At 36.9% G+C, this 18482-nt stretch overlaps 1 long non-coding RNA gene and 1 pseudogene across 1 annotated transcript; one reads left to right on the forward strand and one right to left on the reverse strand.

The window, feature by feature from the left end:
- The window catches only part of LOC137253827 (venom dipeptidyl peptidase 4-like), an 81056-nt pseudogene that overhangs the window by 47395 nt on the left and 15179 nt on the right, over window positions 1-18482 (reverse strand).
- LOC137252037 (uncharacterized) lies at window positions 14023-17475 on the forward strand. The gene is made up of 3 exons (XR_010953434.1): window positions 14023-16143; window positions 16295-16779; window positions 16858-17475. It is a non-coding gene; the product is annotated as an uncharacterized lncRNA (long non-coding RNA).

Below are 18482 nucleotides of genomic sequence, written 5' to 3' on the forward strand. Positions count from 1 at the left end.
GTTAAAATGGTTGTGCGGTAAATGATGTTAAATTGCAAAAGCTTAAATAAATCTGTAAAAGTTATAAAACGGAAGATAGTAGAAATATAATTAATTAAATATTTGAGGATTATTTGCATAACGTCGATGGTTTCGAGATCATTTCAAAGGACGCTATTAAAAATTACACATTTAAAAATACACTGGATCCTTTAAGCGAGTAAGTTATATATAACTCACTATAATCTTTATATATAAAAATCACGTGTCACATTGTTTGTCCGCGTTGGACTCCAAAACTAATGAACCGATTTTCACCCCGTATGTAATTTGATCTAACTTGAAATATAGGATAGGCTATATCTCAGTTTATACTCGCAATATTATTTTATTGCAGATTTTTTTATATGTTTATACGTAATAATAAAATGTTACGTATACGAACCGGCACTCATATTTTCAGGTGGGATATACTTCCGTGTAATTGGTTTGGTGTTTAATTAAACAACGTGCTTATCACTAAAAACTATTATAGAGAATAATATCAGGTATAGCACATCATCAGGCCCGACGAAACGGGGGGGGGGGGGGGGATTACCCTGGGCCCGGGGTTTCTGAGGGGCGGCGATTTAGAGGTACGAAGACATTTTTTTTTTATTCTGGAGAGTATTTAAATGTTCCATGTGCAATTTTTAAGCCGAATTTAAAAAGCAAAGCATATTTGCAATTCGTTTTAATATTATAGTGAAGTGTGAAAAATAAAAATCTATATAATATATTAAGTATATAAAAAGAAAGGCTAAAATGTGTGTTAGTTGGTCGCCGGTGTTTGAAGAAATGCGTCGGTCGATTTTGTTCAAACCTTCACATAAGTTGCGTATACCTTATGCCGTGGTTATTACATAGGTTTGGTTGCGATCGACGTACCGGCTATGAGTACATTAGTAGAGGGTAATTTTCATACCCCTGGGTGACTAGGATCTCGAGATATAGGCCAAAGCGTGGGCCCGTGGATGCCTATATATATATATATATATATACAATATGGATATCAAATGAAAGCTTTTGATGAGTGCTTTAGTACAGGGTAATACATTATACCGCTTGGTGACTAGGGTCTCGAGATATAGGCCAAAACGTGGACAAGGATACCCCTAGAATGTGTGGGTAATATGGATATAAAATGAAAGCTGTTGCTGAGAGCTCTACGCAGTTTTCATTGTAATATTCGATTTAGTCGCATCAACCTGGAAAACTGATAAATATGCATGCGGAGCCGAAATGAAGACATGAATTAATAATACCCACAATTGGAATATAAATTTGCTATATTAGTATTTACGATCCTTTTTTCCGGGAAGTAGCCCAGAGACAGACTGGGACTGAAATTAGGACTAGGACTGAAATTAGGATTAGGACTGGGACTGAGACTCGGAGGGGGACTGGGACTGGAACAAAATACATACCGTCCTCTAGGACAGGCAATAAAAGATGAAGAAGAATGAGAAGAACTTGAGAGAAGAGAAAAGAGAGAAAGAGAAGGAGACTGAGAAAGTGATAAAATGAGACGAAGATGGAGATAGATGAAGCCAAAAAGACGGAGGGAGGAGGGAATGAAAGGATTAGGAAAAAGTGAAGAGGGGGGAGGGCAGAGTTAGATGGAAAAAGCTTATTAAAATGTATGCAGATAGGCCAAATATAGGGCAGAACAACGTCTGCCGGGTCTGCTAGTCTAGTTAATAAATTGGCAGCCGCCGTGGTATGGTGGAAGAAAGTTCCATCTACCACACCAAAGGTCCTGGGTTCAACTACCGGGCAAAGCAACATCAAAATTTTAGAAACAAGTTCCATCAATTAGAATTCGTCAGTGCTTTGGCAAACAGTACGAGTGTACTTCTATATATGCCTTTTTTTTATATAATTCAAGTTTTCTGACTTTTAATTTTTGTTGTATGGCACAAGCGAAGCTCTTAGGCCAATTTCACAAAGAAAACTTTTCCAAAAAGTAATTACGAATTTAAAACATTTTTCTGCAGACAATCACCCCTATTACGGTTGTCAATAGTGAATAAAGTCAACGCTCATGAATTGGTATCGGCGTTGTCAACGTCGATAACTATTGACGGGTGTTGACGCTTATTTGGTATTGGCTAAAACAATGTTAAAGTTGAGTTGACGTGACGCTACACAAAATTTGTCAACACAGTTTTTGGTGATGACAAGCGCGTCAATACAGAATTCAGCTATTAAAAATTCAAAAAATAAGCTTTTTTATGCTCTTTATTTATTAATTTTTTATTCAATTGCAGAAAATAGGCAAAATAATCAGCAAAAGTCAGTTTAATAGAATTGTGGTAATGTTCTAGGGCAGCGGTCGACTTCTAAAACACGTCCAAAAAACTCAGGAGAGGTATCGAAAGACACGTATCGACCTCGATTTTAATAATCCGAAGGCGTAAAATAAAAATTTTATTGCGTTAGGAAATATTTGCAAAAAAAAAAAACAGTTGCAAGCTTTCAAGTGGTTCATTAAAAGGTGTTTTGTGAATATTCAAGGATTTTTTATTTCCGCCTTCGGATTATTAATACCGAGGTCAATACGAGTATGTTGATACCCCTCCCGAATTCGATTAAGTTTTCCATTAGTGCACCACGCTCTGGGAGGTAGAGGAGTCGCAAATGGTGTACTAAAGAGAAATGCAATCATCTACAATATATTCAAACAAATTCCTTGTGTGTATTTTGCCCAGAATGCTTAATTGTGCACTAATAGATTTCAGCAATTATTTAGATCCACAAATTGTCCACTAAACAAAAAATTAACTCAATACAAATTGTAAATAAACAACTGTCAAAAATATCAGGATCGCATTTTTATCGATATCACGTCGACATCAATACATTGCCTTAGTAAATACCAATTATGCATTGACGTGACATTGATGTTGATACGACGTGATGTCGACGATGATACGAAGTGATGGTTGACGCTGACAACCGTAACAGGGTTGAATAGCACAAGTTCCGATCTAGCGCAGATGTTATTGCGCCTTTAATTTTTTTTATGCATAAACCCAGTCTCATTTTAGAAAGAGGTGCGGCCACACAATGATCGCATGTGTCAGGCGAAGCAACGCAACAAACATTTTCTCGAACTGTTCTGAATTTTTTTTCCACCCTTCAGTCAACTTTGAATTTCAGCATATATGTCTAGATATAGTTCTCGGTTAAATGTCAAAGGTTTACTCATAATAGTCGTGTTTTTTGTTTACTTGTGTATACATCTAATTTGCGGGTAAAAAAAAACGCTTAACATCACTTAGATAATGTTTAGGAGACCCATCTAACGGCTGTTTTTGAAGATTCGCGGCAGTGGTTGAATAACTCGCTACAAAATGTTTTGCGCATAATGGCGGAGACAAGGACCTCTGTTGGTCATAGTGTAAACCTATAACTGAATCGGTTGCGTTAAATCGTGAACACACACACTTTTCCGTCATAGAAGTAAAAGAGATAAACTGGAGAAATACTAAAGTTAAGCACTTCGCAGTCCATATAAAGTTTAAGTGCATATGTATACACATGTACAAAGAAACACACCTAATGTCTACTCATCTCTCAGTTTTTCTCTGCCTACAACTTTCGATACGCTTCTTACCTGATGAGCACCTGAGAAATTCAATCAAAGTAAACTGAACTTGTTCGTGCTCTCTAAACAGCAACTTTCCAGTTAATATAATCTAAAAATACAAATTTTGTTTGAAATAACAGTTAAAAATACTCCTATGGCATTTGGTAGTACAAATATGAGATTGTATAACTAGAACTAGAGCGATCGGCTCAGTAGATTGTTGTTGTTGTATTAACGATAATTACACTCCCCGAAGGTTTTGGGGAGTGTTATCTATGTTCCTGGTCCTTTGACCATCACTTTGAACTTTCTAGACCATACCGCCACCCCATCCCCTAGTTCTATGAGGAACTTGGAGTTGCCAGAGTTTCGCCTGTTAAATATGTGTATGATACATTCATGTTTGTAACAGGATTCCCCTCCCGTAGGTGAGGTTGACAATTGGGTTGCGGAAGCTCTGAAGCAATAAAGCTTTGTATTGCGCTTATCAATCCCTTGAATCTCTCAATCCCAGCTCAGTAAATCGGTTGTTTTGCTTTAAGAACTCTATATAACCTTAAGATTTTATAAAAACCTAGTACTGATAGGTTTAGGTATGTAACTGACATATGTCCTTAAGAGAGGTCAATAATGGCGCAATAAAAAACACAAAAGCTAGTGTGTCTGTAATTGTCAATAAAATAAAAGCAATAATTGTACATATGACAGCACAAACATAATAAGCAGACAATTGTTTATCTTGTCTTCCTTGTTGCTCTGTCATCTGCCATTCTCATAATTCCTTTGTTATTCAGCTTGCTTTTTCTTGAGCAATAAGCATTTAGTAATGGCTTAAGTTTATGAATAATGCGCTGCTTTGTGTTTACCATTATTGTGTTTATGTTATGTGTTATTGTTTTTGTATTTCATTTTTATTGCTTCCACCCGCTGCGCATTTAAGTGTTATTCGTGTTCGGCTGGTTAAGTGTCCGATATGTGTGAGCTAAAACTTTCTTATAAACTAATATGGGTTTTCCTTTTGTTGTTCCTTTACTTAGTAAACTGGATTAACATGTTGCTTATACGCCCCATGTGCACACTAGAAATTAATTAGACTCGAGTGGTGTTTCTATTGTTGGCAGCATGTTGCTGCAACAAGTTTTCTGTGTTGAAATGTAGTTTGAGTGTGTAGAAGGAGATAAGCAGTACATTAGGGTTGGTGGTTATTTGACTGAATAGCGTGAAATTAAGATTCAGAAACAAATAACAAATTTTATTTCAATGAAAATAGCACAGAACGGCACATAGACGAATTATGAAATTCACTTAGAATAGTAAAAATTAAATAATATGCGCCTAAAAGATTGCAACATATTTTTTCCAGCATGGTAGTCATAGAAACGAAACCTTCCTTTTGACAGTTAAACATATGGCTGGCTGGATGATTGTACTCGTAGGAACATCTAATCTTTTTGGCCGTTTGAAGGACAAGAAGTTAAGGATAACATATTTCTAGGCGCACACGAGCTCTTTCTTAGATTTTTTTACGACCGAGGCTCAATAACAATAAAACTACTAATTAGCTGTCAACTTTTACATGCCAAGCTATGCTCCGCTTTCTGAGAGTTTTCAAAACAGTTTGACCAGTGCGACATCCATCGATAGCTTTTGTCAAACTAAAATCAATTTTGGTAAAATATCAGCGCCCCAAGACCCTGGAAACCTTCCATATTCATAAACATATTCGTAAACATATTTTCACTTTACCATGGATATATGTATACTGGCATCGGTTATTGGTCCCTTAACCTAGAATATGCGATAGCTGCATGAAATAGAAAATGTAAAAAATTTCGAAACGAAAAATATAATCTCCAACACGTGAATAAATTCACCAACGTAAAATTTTATAGATTATGGGTATGGGGGAAAACCAAAAGCTAATTGGTTGGTTATGGTATCGTTATGACTAAGGCGTTATTCTATGACTTCAATAATCGATTTCGTTGGCTTCCAAAGAGTTGGTTGGATCAGCTGTTTTACACGAAGTTTGCCAATGCCTCAAAGCAGTTGTTTCGCAATTTTCTTTCTATCTCATGATCTATTCATATACGAAAAAACTCTACAATCATGATCAAACTTTGGTCTCATACTTTAATGCATTTACATGCGTACCACTTTCATTGCATACAATCAAAAATATTTATTTACTCCAAATCATAACAATTTATTTGTACATGATATATGAAAAAATTTCACTATTTCGACTGCTGAGTGGAATGTCACCATATTTCAACTGTTGTTTCGAAAACGACCTATCTCAAAATATTTCCAAAATCGGTGTTCTGTCGAGTAAGGGTGAATTCCACACAAAAGTGAGTTTAAAACAACACCCTTCAATCTATATTGCGTCTTAAAAAGTCTATTACTCTGTTATTTGTTAAATCTGTAAATACAGGCGGAATCCTAAGATCATCACAAACACCATGTAGCACCGCACAAAGTTTTTTTCTGACAATTGCCCCTGCTCCAGACTCTCCTTTTTCCATATTACTTCCACTTGGTCGACCACAAATGATTGTTTCTGATAGACTTGTCGGTGGCTTCGTACCGGAATGATAGCGCTGGCATTCATCCTTTTGCATTGTATGCATTTCAATAGTTTCGAGAATAATTTTAGCTGCCCGACTTTTAGCAGATACAGTGCCCCACCCACTAATTTGCATTAGCATGCCCGGTTTTAATTCGAAATCGCAAATTTTTACTGGTTCTACTGTCACACCACTTGCAAAAGATCCATCCAATTTAACCAAAGCGATATCCATATAATGTGATCCTTTAGTATAACCATCACCAAGAATTACACACCGCACCTTGAGTTGTTGCACATTTCCATTGCCAAATTTACGTATATCGGTTTCACCAGCTATAACCTCGAGCTTGCTCCATTTTTTATTGAAAATGATATGCGCAGCTGTAACCACCGTATTCAAATTGACTAAAGATCCAACGCATATATATTTGGAACGATGAAATATTGCAACCGTATGTGGACTGTCCTTTATTTCGATTTCTCTGCCATTTTTCACGCGAAATTGCGCATTGGTATAGGATAAACGGCAGCTTAGAACGACAAACAGGATCGTCAAATAAATGTGTGATTACATTTTAGTTTAAGAACATTAGTCACCACTTTTTAAGTGTAAAGTATAACGTGATTAATTTTGCGGCCGGTATTTATACCTAATTGAGTCATGTGAATAAAAAATATGCAAACATTTTTCAGTAAAAATTTCAGGAATTTTAAATACCAACAATACATATTAATTAAAGTCTAGGCTATACAATCAAAAATCTTTTTTGTTTCCACTCGGTCCATTATAAATAAAATTAATAAATAAATGCAAGGCGCGATAACCGTCGAAGAGATTTTAGGCCGAGCTTAATTTCCAATTTGCGTCATGCTTCTTTTAATTTTTCCTACAAATTGGCGCGACGACACCTACATGTTTTTACATTGACTCCGAACGGTATCTGCAAGGCAGATCAATTTTCACTGAGGAGCTGCCGAGGGGCGACTCCGCTTTGAAAAATGTTCTTCTAATTGAAAAACGTCGTTTCTAAGATTTTTGATGTTGCTTTGCCCGAGCCGTGAACCCAGAATCTTCGGTGTGGTAAACGGAGCACGCTACCATCACAACACGGCGGCCGCCTGGCAAATATAAAAAGCTTATTAAGCATTTTTAATAACATTTCCATATAAATTGTCTATTATAGGAGCCTAATTAGCGTATTTATGCTCAGCGTGTTTTGCACACAGGGTATATTAACTTTGATTGGATAACGGTTGGTTGTACAGGTATAAAGGAATCGAGATAGATATAGACTTCCATATATCAAAATAATCAGGATCGAAAAAAAATTTGATTGAGCCATGTCCGTCCGTATGTCCGTCCGTTAACACGATAACTTGAGTAAATTTTGAGGTATTTTGATGAAATTTGGTATGTAGGTTCCTGAGCACACATCTCAGATCGCTATTTAAAATGAACGATATCGGACTATAACCACGCCCACTTTTTCGATATCGAAAATTTCGAAAAACCGAGAAAGTGCGATAATTCATTAGAAAAGACAGATAAATCGACGAAACTTGGTAGATAAGTTGAACTTATGACGCAGGATAGAAAATTAGTAAAATTTTGGACAATGGGCGTGGCACCGCCCACTTTTAAAAGAAGGTAATTTAAAACTTTTGCAAGCTGTAATTTAGCAGTCGTTGAAAATATCATGATGAAATTTGGCAGGAACGTTACTCCTATTACTATATGTACGCTTAATAAAAATTAGCAAAATCGGAGAAGGACCACGCCCACTTTAAAAAAAAAAATTTGTTTAAAGTAAAATTTTAACAAAAAATTTAATATCTTTACAGTATATAAGTAAATTATGTCAACATTCAACTCCAGTAATGATATGGTGCAACAAAATACAAAAATAAAAGAAAATTTCAAAACGGGCGTGGCTCCGCCCTTTTTCATTTATTTGTCTAGGATACTTTTAACGCCATAAGTCGAACAAAAATTAACCAATCCTTTTGAAATTTTGTACGGGCATAGATTTTATGACGCTAACTGTTTTCTTTGAAAATGGGCGAAATCGGTTGATGCCACGCCCAGTTTTTATACACAGTCGTCCGGCTGTCCTTCCGCATGGCCGCTAACACGAACTTAGTTTACGTGCTTACTTGAACTCACTTTATCTTGGTATGAAAAATGAACGAAATCCGACTATGACCACGCCCACTTTTTCGATATCGAAAATTACGAGAAATAAAAAAAATGCCATAATTATATACCAAATACGAAAAAAGGGATGAAACATGGTAATTGGATTGTTTTATTGACGCGAAATATAACTTTAGAAAAAACTTTTTAAAATGGTTGTGACACCTACCATATTAAGTAGAAGAATATGAAAAAGTTCTGCAGTGCGAAATAAAAAACCCTTGAAAGCTTGGCAGGTATTACATATACAAATAAATTAGCCGTATCCAACAGATGATGTTCTGGGTCACCCTGGTCCACATTTTGGTCGATATCTGGAAAACGCCTTCACATATACAACTATCACCACTCCCTTTTAAAACTCTCATTATTACCTTTAATTTGATACCCATATCGTACAAACTCATTCTAGAGTCACCCCTGGTCCACCTTTATGACGATATCTCGAAAAGGCGTCCACCTATAGAACCAAGCCCCACGCCCTTTTAAAATACCCATTAACACCTTTCATTTGATACCCATATCGTACAAACATATTCTAAAGTCACCCCTGGTCCACCTTTATGGCGATATATCGAAAAGGCGAACACCTATAGAACGAAGGCCCACTCCCTTTTAAAAATACTCATTAACACCTTTCATTTGATACCCATATCGTACAAACAAAGTCTAGAGTCACCCCTGGTCCACCTTTATTGCGATACCTCGAAAAGCGTCCACCTATAGAACTAAGGCCCACTCCCATATTGCACAAACGAATTCTAGAGTCACCCCTGGCCCACCTTTATGGCGATATCTTGAAGTGGCGTCCACCTATTGAACTAAGGATTACTCCCTTTTAAAATACTCATTAGCACCTTTCGTTTGATGCCCATATTGTACAAACGAATTCTAGGGTCACCCCTGGTCCACCTTTATGGCGATATCTCGAAACGGGGTCCACCTATTGAACTAAGGATTACTCCCTTTTAAAATACTCATTAGCACCTTTCTTTTGATACCCATATTGTACAAACACATTCTAGAGTCACCCCTGGTCCACCTTTATGGCGATATTTCGAAACGGCGTCCACCTATAGAACTAAGGCCAACTCCCTTTTAAAATACTCATTAACACCTTTCATTTGATACCCGTATCGTACAAACGCATTCTGGAGTCACCCCTGGTCCACCTTTATGGCGATATCCCGAAACGGCATCCACATATAGAACTAAGGCCCACTCCCTTTTAAAATACTCATTAACGCCATTCGTTTGATGCCCATATTGTACAAACAAATTCTAGGGTCACCCCTGGTCCACCTTTATGGCTATATCCCTAAATGGTGGCCACCTATAGAACTATGGCCCACTCCCTCATAAAATACTCTTTAATGCCTTTCATTTGATACCCATGTCATACAAACACATTCCAGGGTTTCCCTCGGTTCATTTTCCTACATGGTTATTTTCCCTTATGTTGTCACCATAGCTCTCAACTGAGTATGTAATGTTCGGTTACACCCGAACTTAACCTTCCTTACTTGTTGTATTTCATTTCTATTGCTTCCACCCGTTGCGCACTTAAGTGTTATTCGTGTTCAGCTGGTTAAGTGTCCGATATGTGTGAGCTAAAACTTTCTTATAAACTAATATCGGTTTTCCTTTTGTTGTTGCTTTACTTAGTGAACTGGATTAACATGTTGCTCATACGCCCCATGTGCACATTAGAAATTAATTAGACTCGAGTGGTGTTTCTATTGTTGGCAGCATGTTGCTGCAACAAGTTTTCTGTGTTGAAATGTAGTTTGAGTGTGTAGAAGGAGATAAGCAGTACATTAGGGTTGGTGGTTATTTTAATGAATAGCGTGAAATTAAGATTCAGAAACAAATAACAAATTTTATTTCAATGAAAATAGCACAGAACGGCACATAGACGAATTATGAAATTCACTTAGAATAGTAAAAATTAAATAATATGCGCCTAAAAGATTGCAACATATTTTTTTCAGCATGGTAGTCATAGAAACGAAACCTTCCTTTTGACAGTTAAACATATGGCTGGCTGGATGATTGCACTCGTAGGAACATCTAATCTTTTTGGCCGTTTGAAGGACAAGAAGTTAAGGATAACATATTTCTAGGCGCACACGAGTTCTTTCTTAAATTTTTTTACGACCGAAGCTCAATAACAATAAAACTACTAATTAGCTGTCAACTTTTACATGCCAAGCTATGCTCCGCATTCTGAGAGTTTTCAAAACAGTTTGACCAGTGCGACATCCATCGATAGCTTTTGTCAACCTAAAATCAATTTTGGTAAAATATCAGCGGCTCAAGGCCCTGGAAACTTTCCATATTCATAACGCCCAATTCGTAAACATATTTTCACTTAACCGTAGATATATGTATGTATACTGGCATCGGTTATTGGTCCCTTAACTTAAAATATGTGATAGCTGCATGAAATAGAAAATGTAAAAAATTTCGAAACGAAAAATATAATCTCCAAGACGTGAATAAATTCGCCAACGTCAAAATTTATAGATTATGGGTATGGGGGAAAACCAAAAACTAATTGGTTGGTTATGGTATCGTTATGATTAAGGCGTTATTCTATGACTTCAATAATCGATTACGTTGGCTTCCAAAGAGTTGGTTGGATCAGCTGTTTTACACAGAGTTTGCCAGGGCCTCAAAGCAGTTGTTTCGCAATTTTCTTTCTATCTCATGATCTATTCATATACGAAAAAACTCTACAGTCATGATCAAACTTTGGTCTCATACTTTAATGCATTTACATGCGTACCACTTTCATTGCATACAATCAAAAATATTTATTTACTCCCAATCATAACAATTTATTTGTACGTTATATATTAAAAAAATATGACTATTTCGACTGCTGAGTGGAATGTCACCATATTTCAACTGTTGTTTCGAAAACGACCTATCTCAAAATGTTTCCGAATTCGGTGTTCTGTCGAGTAAGGGTGATATTTCACTCAAAAGTGAATTTAAAACAACACCCTTCAATCTATATTGCGTCTTAAAAAGTCTATTACTCTGTTATTTGTTAAATCTGTAAATACAGGCGGAATCCTAAGATCATCACAACCACCATGTAGCACCGCACAAAGTTTTTTTCTGACAATTGCCCCCGCTCCAGACTCTCCTTTTTCCATATTACTGCCACTTGGTCGCCCACAAATGATTGTTTCTGATAGACTTGTCGGTGGCTTCGTACCTGAATGATAGTGCTGGCATTCATCCTTTTGCATTGTATGCATTTCAATAGTTTCGAGTATGATTTTAGCTGCCCGAATTTTAGCAGATACAGTGCCCCACCCACTGATTTGCATTGGCATGCCCGGTTTTAAATCGAAATCGCAAATTTTTACTGGTTCTACTGTCACACCACTTGCAAAAGATCCATCCAATTTAACCAAAGCGATATCCATATAATGTGATCCTTTAGTATAACCATCACCAAGAATTACACACCGCACCTTGAGTTGTTGCACATTTCCATTGCCAAATTTACGTATATCGGTTTCACCAGCTAGAACCTCGAGCTTGCTCCATTTTTTATTGAAAACGATATGCGCAGCTGTAACCACCGTATTCAAATTGACTAAAGATCCAACGCATATATATTTGGAACGATGAAATATTGCAACCGTATGTGGACTGTCCTTTATTTCGATTTCTCTGCCATTTTTCACGCGAAATTGCCCATTGGTATAGGATAAACGGCGGCTTATAACGACAAACAGGATCGTTAAATAAATTTGTGAATACATTTTAATTCTAGAACTTTTGTCACCACTTTTAAAATATAAACTGTAACGTGATTAATTTTGCGGGCGATATTTATACCTAACTGAGTCATGTGAATAAAAAATATGCAAATATTTTTCAGTAAAAATTTCAGGAATTTTAAATACCAACAATACATCTTAATTAAAGTCAAGTCTATACAATAAAAAATCTTGTTTGTTTTCACTCGGTCTATTATAAATAAAATTAATAAATAAATGCAAAGCGCGATAACCTTCGAAGAGATTTTAGGCCGAGCTTAATTTCCAATTTGCGTCATGCTTCTTTTAATTTTACATAGAGATTGGCGCGACGACACCTACATGTTTTTACGTTGACTCCGAACGGTATCTGCAAGGCAGATCAGTTTTCACTGAGGAGCTGCCGAGGGGCGACTCCGCTTAGAAAAATGTTCTTCTAATTGAAAAACGTCGTTTCTAAGATTTTTGATGTTGCTTTGCCCGAGCCGTGAACCCAGAATCTTCGGTGTGGTAAACGAAGCACGCTACCATCACAACACGGCGGTCGCGTGGCAAATACAAAAAGCATATTAAGCATTTATAATAACATTTCCATATAAATTTTCTGTTATAGGAGCCTAATTAGCCTATTTAATTAATACCTTTAAGGGAAATTGTTAATTAGTTAAACAAACAGATTGATATTGACGCACATTGCAGAGAAATTAAATGAACGTGGCTTTGACAAAATATTTTGCTATAATTCTTCATAAGAAAATTTCCGAGTAATTGTTTGTTTATATATGTATATACTAGCAGACCCGGCATACGTTGTTCTGCCCTAAATTTGGTCCATCTGCCTACATCTTAATAAGCGTTTTCCGTCTAACTCTGTCTCCCCCCTCTTATAGTTTTCTTAATCCTTTTATTCATTCCTCCCTTCGTCTTTTTCGATTCATCTATCTCTATTTCGTCCCACTCTATCTCTTTCTCAGTCTCCTTCTCCTTCCCTCTTTTCTCTTCTCTCAAGTTCTTTTCATTCTTTTTTATCTCTTATTGCCAGTCACAGAGGGTGGTACGTATTTTGTTCCAGTCATATTCCGAGTCCCAGTCCCACTCCGAGTATCAGCCACAGTCCTAGTCCTAATCCCAATCCCAGTCCGTCTCTGGTCTAGTTCCCGGAAAAAAAGGATCATAAATACTAATACAGGCAAATTGATACACCAAATTTCAGGCAAATCGAATAGGACGTACATATGTATATAGGTATGTGGGTATTATTAATTCATGTCTTTATTTCGGCTTCGCATGCTTATTTATCAGTTTTGCCATATTGGTGCCACCAAATCGAATATGACAATGTAAATTACTTGAAAGCTCTCAGCAAGAGCTTTCATTTGATATCCATATTACACACACATTGTAGGGGTATCCGGGTCCATTTTTTGGCCTATATCTCAAGACCATAGTTACCCAGCGAGGTAAAAATTACTCTGTACTAACGCACACATCAACAGCTTTAATTTGCTATCCATATTACACACAACTTCTAGGGGTATCAGGGACCACGTTTTGGCCTATATCTCGAGACCCTCGTCACCAATAGGTTTGAAAACTACCCCCTACTAAGGCATTCATCAACAGCTTCAATTTGGTAGCCATAATATAAAAACACATCCTAGTGTTACCCTGATTCACGCTTTGGCCTCTATCTCAAGACCCTAGTCACCGTTAGGTATGAAAACTGGTGCTCGGGTCCACGTTTTGGGGTATATCTCGAGAACCTAGTCACCCAGGGGTACAAGAAATACCCAGTACGAAAGTACTCATAAACAGCTTCCATTTGATATCCATATTGTACAAACGATCCTTTTAGCAGCCACGGCGTATACAAGCTCACCTGCGGATGGCAACATAGTTATATATTACAAAAAGGAGGGCAAATAAGAACGTAGTTCAGAGAACACATTAGAGATTACAACAAAAAAACACGCAATCCTAACATCATAGCAGAGTCCAAATTCGAGAATCACATGGTCGAAAATGTATGTTTGCCGGCAATCATCAATAAAACAGTCAGGATTCTTCACATACAAACAAAAGGCCGACGACTGAACGTACTCGAAAAAATGGAAACCTGTAAAGAGAAAACATTCGACGGTAGAATAATAAACGAACAGATAAACACAATTTCTGGCATAATAGTTGAGCCTTTAAAACTTGTTCACAAGCAACAAATTAATCACACAGGTATATCAGGCAAACACACAACAACAAATAAACACAAAACAACAAACCCACAAAGAAGGTCAAACGATTAAATTACAGAATTTTACCTGCCTCAGTCAGCCAGGTATATCGATCAGTAAAAACCATCCTCGGTTCTGAATGAACACACAGCACATATACATAACTAAATATACACAAGCATCAATTTGACAATACCTGCACTTGTATCTACGAACTATAAATACAAGACAAAAGTCAACAACAGATGAAAACGAAAATCGACACTGATGATGGGACTACGGCGAAACCTTTTTGTCTCGAAACCAAATTTGACAAGGGATGAAGGGAAAATCGTTCCAATATACATTATTTATCCATCTTGTCGGAAAATCAACAAAATAAAATAAGTCAGCTTAAGCTTAGCTTAATCTTCAATTAAAGTAAACTGAAAAACTTCCGAATAGGTTTAGGCGTTGTTCAACTGACAAACTGAGTTGAAATAGTACTGAAAAATCGCGCCTGAGATATATATCACCAGAATATGCTCTCCTTACATATCTATTATTTATGGTGCCGAAAAACTTTAGCCTTCTTATGCATTTGAAGCATCTAGTAATTTTTTGTGTGCATTAAGCCTACCTCACTGCCAAGTTATGACTTCATAGCGGGAGGAATAATATTGTCATATGACAAGAGACGAAATTTGAAATAGACGCACCTCTATGAGCGTCAAACAACCTGGTCCAAAATCCTACCACCCTAGTAAAATTTGTCGTTGGTGAACTTATCTGCACACTAAATCATAACAAAACGGATCAAAATCATATCAGCACTTTGATAAATGATTGCTTTAGTGTCTAGCTCTAATCAGCTAATTTATAGCTGTTTCCTTTATTGCTTTTACTTTGATATTCACTACATTCTTCTCTACTTTTTACTATATTTCATATACTCAAAATTTTATTCAATTTCAATTCAAAACTACAAACATACATACACTCATATAAACACTTGTAACGCTTATCAACTTAACTACCGCTTCAATCTGAGCAGCTAGCTATCTACCTTTTCTGCTGTTTTAAGTTATTCAAAGATGTCATAAATCATTCTTGTTAAATATGAAGAAGAAGAAGCACACTTATATTTACATTTTTACTAGTGTGGTTAAAGTGCTTAAGTGGTTTTATATGACTATCGCATTGGATGAATGCTGACCAACAATAAAACTCATATCCTCGTTTACTCTTTTGCATAAAATATGCACATCAATTTGGTCAATCATCTGGGCGTTGTACATCAAACACATTCAAATAAACCAGCTAACGTACTTCTGAGTTGAGTGTACAATAAAAATGATTTCAGTCAGTTAGGGAGAGTGCAATTGTGGAAAGGATAGGATGCGCAAAAAACACATTGCCTGAGTTGAATGTTGAAATATTTATCAGAGATCGGCGATATTGATAATTTTTGTTTGAAATGTCTGAACGAAGGAGATAGGAGTTATATAGATGATGATAAATCATCAAGCAGAAAAGGCGTGGACAGAAGCATGTGGCTGCGGAATTTCAAAGATCATGTGCAAATGCTACGATATAAGTCTAAAAAAGTTGCGCAAATCACTAAAGAGAGAGGACTTAAGGCCCATGATGTGCATAGTAACTGGACACTGTCTTCTGGAATAATAAGCTTATAAGTTAATCCTGTTGTTGTTGTAGCGCTAACGACACTTTCCGAAGGCCTTGGGGAGTGTTATCGTTATCCTGTGCTGGATGTAGATGTGGTACGTTCCGTTTTTTCTACAAATTTTCTTAAAAGAAAAATTTTCTTGCACTGTTTTGTTCAGCAATTTATATTTTTTCCAACTGTGCTTAAGAGATTTAAGCCAATTTTTTGTAAAGTAAAAATGGAGTTAATCAAAGTCGCTTTTTCAGGGAATTGGAAGAAAAAAAAAACGATTTAGATGCCTACGGAGGGTGAAGCCACGCAAGTGGTTGAACTTCTGACCGCCATTCACCTGGAAATGGTCAGAGCGATTCTTTTGCCAACGTCTCAAGCCGCTCACTACTTCCGTTCTCTTGCGGCCAGGTAACCTTTAGATAGCCACTGAACATACGTTTAGTAGTGAGCCAATGTGAAAAGCGACAACCAGGCTAGGTCACCCTGCAAACTCAATATAACGGCTAACGGGGGGATCGGCGGCGTCTAACCAACACAAGGTGCGACTGCCAACGGACGTCTGTCTTGGATCAAGCGGATCGCTATATAAATGTGCCAGTAATATTTTCAGCCCCGCTGAGCGGGTTGTGCGCCGGGCTTTGGACACGCCACGTCAAACTACACTCCAATGAAAATATCTAAAAAACCTCGGATAAGAAGATAACCCCGGTCATAACCGTTCAGGTTAAGCTGAAATTAAGTAAGTAAGATGCCTACATATATCTGACTTTCTCCCGCAATAAATTCACTTCATATGATCTATTATTTTTTCCTTCAGGATTGACATCATCCGGTTCTCAGACAAAATTGTGTACGGCGAAATCATAATGCGGATCCGTTAATCAGAATTTGGCATTTGTAGTAATTAGAATATCCGTTGGACACGCTCTGTCTGCTTTTGGACAGATGGACGTTGAGTCAGTTCGACAAGCATTTCAGTTGGGTTTAGTACTTTAACGGTTGTTTAACTATCGAAGGAGATGTTGAATTCTCTAACCGTAGTAGCACTGGATATAATTCCATACACTGCATGAATAGCGGCAACTTTCGCTTGGAAAGTGTCATAGGCATGATCCCACCCAACTTCGATCCATCTGTGAATCAGTTAGCCAGTTTACTGCAACATTATTTTGCTCCAAACAAATTCGATCTTCCTGGAGACGTTCTTCGTTCGTAAGAATTAGGGTATCGGGTTCGTCAGTACCATGGCTAGCAAAGATAACATAACCATAATTTAAGCTCTATTTGTAAGACGCTAACCAGGTTACCAAATGATACATGCAGACCGTAAAGCCTCCATCATCTGCCTTATTTTCTGGTAACAATTTCGGATTTAAATCCTATCAACTTGCATCTTTAGCTTCAGGCGCTGACTCCGCTTAGTCTCGCGGGTATACCACCATCTACGGCAACTTATCGGATACCTTTCTGGTGCGACTCGGAGATCCTCACGCTAATTTTAGCTTTCTCTTCGTAGCATTATTTGATTATATTAACCTTATCACCATACACGCCGAAACCGAACATTACATATCCAGCCGTGCACTTGAAACGCTCTTTTGAGCCCGTGTTCGAAAATTTTTTGTAATTTATGTTTTGCGGCAATCCACCTACTAAATTTCATTAGCTTAGTGGTATTTGTTTTTCAATTATCTAATTTTTTCAATTTTTCTGAATTTTCGATATCAAAAAATTGAGCGTGGAATCGTGCTAACGGACGGACGGACTGGCGGAGATGGCTTAATCAAATTTTATTTCAATACTGATGACTTTGATATATGGAAGTCTATCAATTCCTTTATATTTGTAAAACCAACCAATCAAAGTTATAATACTCAGTGTACAAGTACAGCTGAGTATAAATTTGCCTTCAAAAGTATGCATCTTTTACATTTAGTTTCTAACTTTTCAATCAAATTTATATTTTCTTATTTTTAACTTATATTTGTTTTAAATTAAGCGCCTGAATGTATACAACTGGTTGAAATGCTCCTAAAAAGTGTTTATTGACAGAAATTTTGGGATTCGCCCAAAAAAAAAATATTTTTGTTAGAACAACGTTTGGGCGTAGAAAAATACGCTTATCCTCGCTTAGACAATGCTTAGGAGACCCATCTAGCGGCAGTGGTTAAATAACTTGCTACAGCACAGGGTGTACCGAAAAGCGGAGACACAACCCTCTGTTGTATGGCTGTGTATAACATATAGCTGCATCAGTTGCGATGGATAGTGGACACGCATAGAACACATAGAATTAGTGTAGAGGGTGTAACATAGACACATATTTCAGTTACATCTGAGTATAATGCGTATTGAAATTGAGTAGTACTAATTTTATGCGCAGCAATTTCAGAGGTGTATTTAAAATGAAAACCAATTTCTCAAACCTAGAATTGTTAAGTA

Source organism: Eurosta solidaginis, chromosome 5 (genome assembly GCF_040869045.1).
Source record: "Eurosta solidaginis isolate ZX-2024a chromosome 5, ASM4086904v1, whole genome shotgun sequence".
Classification (NCBI taxonomy): domain Eukaryota; kingdom Metazoa; phylum Arthropoda; class Insecta; order Diptera; family Tephritidae; genus Eurosta; species Eurosta solidaginis.